The 6,670-nt window shown below is 37.5% G+C and overlaps 1 long non-coding RNA gene across 3 annotated transcripts; it reads right to left on the bottom strand.

Annotated features, from left to right (window-relative positions):
* Positions 1-3,599: 3,599 nt before the first annotated feature.
* Positions 3,600-6,028, bottom strand: LOC130737991 (uncharacterized). Of its 3 annotated transcripts, none has more exons than XR_009019077.1 (5): positions 5,965-6,028; positions 5,517-5,846; positions 5,316-5,396; positions 4,293-4,416; positions 3,600-4,136 (listed from the first exon to the last, which is right to left on the bottom strand). It is a non-coding gene; the product is annotated as an uncharacterized LOC130737991 (long non-coding RNA). The 3 variants fall into 3 exon arrangements; XR_009019076.1 differs by having other exon boundaries at positions 3,604-4,136; positions 5,509-5,846; XR_009019075.1 differs by having other exon boundaries at positions 3,603-4,136; positions 5,316-5,846.
* Positions 6,029-6,670: the final 642 nt, after the last annotated feature.

Here is a 6,670-nt window from a genome sequence, read left to right as displayed (position 1 = left end):
GAGGTCTTCCTTGTGAAGGTTACCTAGGGAAAGGGAATATTTTGAAAATGATAAGTTTCAGAAAAGTAAGAAAAGACTTAGAGTTTTCGTGAATGAGACATCATAATGAAACTAATTCAAAGTATAACGCTTTTATAATCTAAAGATGGATTGGGTGAGACCTCCACCCCCAAGAAGGGCTCGCCCAAGGACAGTCAAGGGCACAAAGCTACCCACGCCAGGGGCAAGAGAATGAACTTTAAGAAATGGAGTATAGTAATTTTAAGTGATCGTCATAGAGCGGTCGACATTATGTAAGAGAGCTGGCTCGAGAGTACCAAGGCCCATCTAGCCCAATTAGCCTAGGAATTAGGGTTTAGGGTTTTCTTGTACAACCCCTATAAAAGGGAAATTCCACATCAATGTAAAGAACTTTTGGCATTTATATAAAAACAGCTAGGTTACTACCTCACCCTTCGTTTGCTAAGGTTTGGGGCCTATACTTGTTCTGAGTGCTCATTTCGGAACAAAAGAAAATCACTTTGAGAAGGAAAACTAAGGACTTTGAAAAAGGAGTTTTGAAAATGGGAAAGATCGACGAACTAAGTGTTGAGAAGATAAAGAGATTGAATTTTGGTCATCAAGAGGATGGACCGTTGTGACATAAGAACTCATGGAAGTGCAGGAAGCACTTTTGCTTGATGCAATTTGTCAGAGAACTGACGTTTACTTGCGGGTATTGTTGAGGATGTGGTTGTTAGCTAGAGGCATGTATCATATGAGGATGCTCCATTGTTTGGCTAACCATGATGCACCCATGCATGCATATTTTTGACACATGCAAGTCAGTATGGTCAACTAGTGTGGGTGGGATCGACTCGGTGTTGTTGTCGGACACACGCAAGTCAGTATGATCAACTGGAGCAGGTTGGATCGACTTGACAATGACTAGGTTGTTAGTGACACCCGAGTCAGGATGGTCAACTTGAGTGAGTTGGATCGTCTACTAGGTGCCCGACCTATTAAGTGACAATTTTGTTGTCTTACCCCGTCCCGTCTACCTTGCGAGGAGGCGATTTATCCGGATCATTTTGACCATCCATTGCACTAGCATACCATGCAACTGATTTAATGTATATGTTGATTGTGAGATTGTCGCGTGATAACATGACTTGGATGAATAACATAATATGTATACATGCTGCTGTTGATTATGATCAACAATGTTATTTATTATTGTTATATGACATGATGCTATGTATTATACATTACTCTGACGAGCCTTTGTCACCACCCCATTCTCCATACTACACTCTCACTTCACCCCTCTGATACCGCGTCGATCACATGGTGCGCCTAGAGGAAAGGACTATGGAGGTGGTTGTTATGGACGTGGAGACCAGTGACGTTTGGGTGGTGGAGCAGGTCGAACAGAGAGAGAGATTATTGATGTAGATGTCAAGGTGATTGTGATCGAGGACTCTAATGATGAGGCTGCCTGCTGGAGCGATATGGAGCCCTTGGTAAAGTATGGTCTGTGGTAGTTGTATATAGAAGGGCAGTGCCTACGTATTGTAAGGTGATAGTTTGACCAGCTAGTGTCTGTATTTTGGGGTAGGGTAGGTCCCTGACATGTTACTTTTTGTGTGGTTCTCTTGTTTGGAATCACAAGGAGTAGTCGGACGTAGGGGTCTACCGGAGGCCATTTTTGGCTGACCATTCCTTTGAGCATTGGAATATATGTACTTGCTGATGTCAGTGACAACTTTACCAGTCTTGCCTTCAGGCTTATGCGTATATGATGGTGGGTTAGTATTTATATATGGTCTGGTGCATTGCTGATTTATATAATTGTATCCACAGAGCTTATGCATTGTTGAATACACATGGCACATAAGCTTGCCCACATGGCCAAGGCTTATTGATAAGCATTACCTTGTTCACGGAGACAAGAAAAATCCATTAAAAATATGTCGCAACAGGTCAGATTCCAGAGTTATAAAACTAGACATACATGGTATGGTGTAAACCAGTTTCAATTTGAAAATCAAATACTCAACCCTTAAAGTTATGTTTTTGATGAATTAAATCATTAAAAGAAGCTTAAAAATGGATTCTGGAAGTATATGCACCTTAAAAACAGAGTTTCGAAAAAAATTCCAGAACTTTCTCGCCAGAGAAGATGACCTCGCGGCGGAGATGGCGACTTCGATGGTCGCCGGAGGTGAGATGACGATGTGACTGTGTTCATCTCGCTTCCAGGAGAACAATGGTTGTCTCGGAGTGGTGAAAAGAGGTCCGAACGTGGATAAAGCAGGTTTTAAGGGAATGTTTCTTGTCGGAAAACTCATCCCTACAGTGGTGTTGATGAACATCGACAGACAGAAGTAGAGATAAGCACTTTGTGAAGCACAAGTAAGAAGGGATGAAGAATAAGTTCAAGGTGGCTAGAGAGAAGAGAGGGGCTGGAGATTCTCTCTATTTTAAGAGCTTTAGGGACTCCAGAACTCGAGAATAAGTTTGGTGTGGTCTCAAAACTGCAAGGGGAATCTATATATAGAAGGAGTGTTGAAATGGATGAGTGGCAAGTGAGGATAGTTGTCATCTTCATCAAGGGCCACTTGGATTCAGCTTCCATGAATCTTCTTCTCCTTACTCTGATCATGTGAATGCTTAGACAATATGAAGATGGAGAGAGTCAAGAAGTCATGCCAGCGGCAGAGCCTGAATTTTTGTGGAGCTTGGGCAAAAACCAATGCATTGGAATAAAACCAATAACACACTATCTTCATTGGGATAAAACCAATGCATAGGTAGCATTGGTAGACATGTGGGAAGGGAACAGAAGAAGACATATGAGTTTCGGTTTGTATTTGTCATGTTTTTTAGATGGAACGGAATGAAACAAAAAGACTCCAGGAACATAACATTTTGGTTCCTTGATAATTGGTGGAACGGAAAGAAACGGAACAAAACCTCTTAAATTTTTTTTTTTTTTTTTTTTTTGATAACACTTAAAAAATTTTAAACTAACAAAAATAACCTAACAAAAATAACCCTACCTTATATTTGAAATCTCGCTAGACCCTTCCCCTAATTTCTCGTTCTTCTTCACAAAACAGTAAAATAGGATTATAACATGATGTGCTCTACACGCTCCAATGGCTATCACCATCCATAGAAGCACTTGAAGTATAAAAGGAGGACTTGAAGATTTTCAAGATAAGATTGACCAACGCAAAAACTTATTTTCTGATTCTGAAATCTTCATCAAGCAAAAAAAAAGTGAAAAAGTCATCACATCGTCTGAGAGATCAAATCTAAAGAGTCAAATCTCTTCATCTTATTCTCTCTAGACTATAACTAAAAGTATACATTAGAGTCTAATCAAATTCAATACTTTGTAGTTCCTGAGCTTAGAGGCTTTCTACTATCACTCTTGTGAGAAGAGAACTTTGTAGAAGCAAACGATTTTGAAAAAGATTGTAAGAGAAGTCCTTGAGAATACTTGTAAATGGGAAGTCCTTGATACTTGGTGGATAGTGAAATCTTGATAAAGTCAATGACTAGACGTAACCCTATCATTTAAGGGGTGAATCAGGATAAAAAGACTGTGTCTCTATCGTTTACTCTTCTGTTCTTTTATCTACTACACTTAACAATTGCGAAATGGTTTTGAAAATAATAATCTTTTGAAAAACAAAGTTTTAGAACAACACAATTCAAACTCACTCCTTGTTTTATTTAATTACATCTCAGAGTACACACTTCAAAGCAATATCCATCAGGGTTACAAAGATGTGGAAGGTACCTTTCATGAGCTGGTTGCCTCATGCAAATCCGTCTATCCCGTACCAGATGGAGATAGGGGGAACAAATCTTTAAGACTGAAGAAATAAAACCATTTATAGAAATGAGATTTTTGTTGGGACAGACAATTCCTTTATAGAAATAAGAAAGAAAAAAATTATGAACCCCATTTAAAAGATGGGCTTCGCCGCTTCAGGATACATGGGTTTCAAGTAACTAAATTTTCATCCAGAGTTCACATTTATGACCAACACTCACAAATCACTTTCCCTTGACATCCACGCCAACTATCTCCATATTTGGATTCTCAAAGCAACTTTATCCTTCTCCAACCAAGCATTGGCTAACTGAAAAAGAAGAGATACATGGAGTCATACAAAATGTTTCAGTAAATAATTTGAAGCATAGTCAAGAATAGATTTGTGTACTAACTTGCACAGGTATTTAAATGCATTCAACCAGAAATTATTAATGCTGTCAGTGAAAAATGTAGAAAAGAGAACCTATTATCTCTTGCTTCATACTTCTGCTGTGTATAAGTATCAACCCAGTAACCTCAGTACATCCCGTATCTTTGTGTGTTCTGGGATCTACATATTGTGGCCAAACCCTTTCAAAAATTTGTTCCTACAGATAAACACAGAAAGCTCCTGAAATAAGAAAAGTTGAATAGAAAGAGGTCTAATAGATTAGAAATGGATGGGTTAAATGAAACCAGAGGAAGGGCCGAAGGGAAAAATGAAAATCACATGCACAAAAAAACAAAGCTCAAACCAAGACAATACTTCTGTTAGCTAATAAGTTTTACTCCTTAGAAATATCTTCTAAACATTCATTTAGAGTTGAAGTTAACAATTATAAGCACCAATATTACATCCATTAAGCAATGTAACATGAAGAAACTTGGATAATAGTTAATAAATCAATAAGTAGGAGAAAGGAAATGGTTTAATTAAGACCTTTCAAAGGATTTTTTATAGGAGAAAGAGGTTTCCAGACATGTGCTTCTCCCTCACTAAAAGTTTACAATGGTCCAAAGAAGCTTAAAAAGATGAGGAGGGCGGGGGAGGTGTTTGGACTTTTTCTACTTTTGTTAAATGAGGAGAGTGAGACACGGGGCTAGAAAGGGTTTCTTTTCTTAGAGTATATTGATATTGATTGATGGGGGTTGTTGACCGCTGCAAGTAGAATTGCGAAGGTTTTAAAAAACGCTATACTGTGGTATAACACATATATGTTAGATGACATTTGAACATTGTACGGTCATAAACATAGACAAATGACTCATCTCAGTTTTCCCAAAACACTATCGACCTGTTCTAAAAGGACCTTCACTTGAGTTTAGGCCCATATTTTTCAGACTTCTGCTTTCCATATGATTTTTTAGTGCTCTACCAACCTTTTCCGCCAAGTTGTCCAAGAATCATATATGTTAAAAGCCACAGGTAGTACAGATAGGAATAATAAGGTCAGAAAGCGTTGGAGAAACAAATAAAGAAAAGATGGGACTGACAGAATTTAAATACCTCTTGTAGCATTTTTGGCTTTCTCTCCTTTTGGCTCTTCAACATGGCCACACTTAAAGGAAATCTCTAATTCTTGGGGTGCTGCATATGGAAAAATGAAACAATGAAAATTGTTTCTTGGGCATCCTGGTAATAATACTACATGTAATGACACATGATATAGAGAAAATAGAGCATCAAAAATATTCCTCACCATCCCACCTAGAGATATAGTACTTCCACTGTGATATGTCTTCCAACCCACCTATCTTTTCTCTTCATTTAGTATTTAGTGTTACTTTTATATTCCAAAGGAAGGAACTGATGTTAGTCCTTGAATTTTTGGCTTTAGGATACATTGTTCCATCCAGACAAAGTATAAGTTTAAGAAACCTCCTTGAAAAAAAAGTTTAAGAAACCATATACCAATACAATAAAATCCAATTTTTGAATCCTACTTCTGACACAATGCACCTTCCTTTTAGTTGAAGCAAGTCAAAGAGAAATAAGCCCATCAGACTCCCTTTCTCCTCATTCCAGAACGGACAACACCTGTCATGTATGTTGAGACACCCACATTTCATTCCTTAATCATTCAGATCTACTAGAACTACTTTAAATGTACCTCAGTCATTATTGAAAAGATAAGAGAAGAATAAGGCAGACTCACCTTTCTGCAGAGGGAGAATTTAAGACTCAGAACCTGAGTTGAAGATCCGAGAAAAACCTCTAAGATTCAAAAGAAAGGTTACAACACAAGACCAGTTAACAATTACAATATTCACAATGCAAATGACTTTTCATATCTAAATGGTATTCTATATTATCTAGAACTTGCCTTGTCAATAATTGTTTCTATCACCTCATCTGCCAACTTCATTCAGACTCATAACGAAGTGCAATTAACATTTGCTTGACCTGTCTGAAAACACCAAAAAGGTATGGATGCCACACTAAAATATCTTTTTATAAAGAACAATTAGAAAAACAAGATCTAAATAAAAATCATCACTTTGGGACAAAACTTATAACAACGTAGATTTACCCTTCATTTATTTCTTGGAAGTTGGAACTGAACACTTTAGTTGCATTGAAAGTATATGAACAAATAATGACCATATTACCTCTTGGCGCTCTATAGAGCCAGTACTGCCCATATAATAGACTCTAAATGATACTATAGTTAAATCCCAAACATAATGGATCAGTACAGCCAGATCATAGTATGGAATTTAAGGTAAATCACTGCACATTAGCCATGAAGTAATACTGCAGCTAGCTGATCTAGAATGTTTGCAATCAATACATTGTATCAAAGGTCTTACCAAATAAATATCTTGTTAACTTCATACAAAAAGAATAAAAAAAAGATGTGC

Source organism: Lotus japonicus, chromosome 2, assembly GCF_012489685.1.
Source record: "Lotus japonicus ecotype B-129 chromosome 2, LjGifu_v1.2".
Lineage (NCBI taxonomy): Eukaryota > Viridiplantae > Streptophyta > Magnoliopsida > Fabales > Fabaceae > Lotus > Lotus japonicus.
The sequence above is the reverse complement of the archived record's forward strand: the minus strand, read 5'-3'. Positions and strand labels throughout refer to the sequence as shown.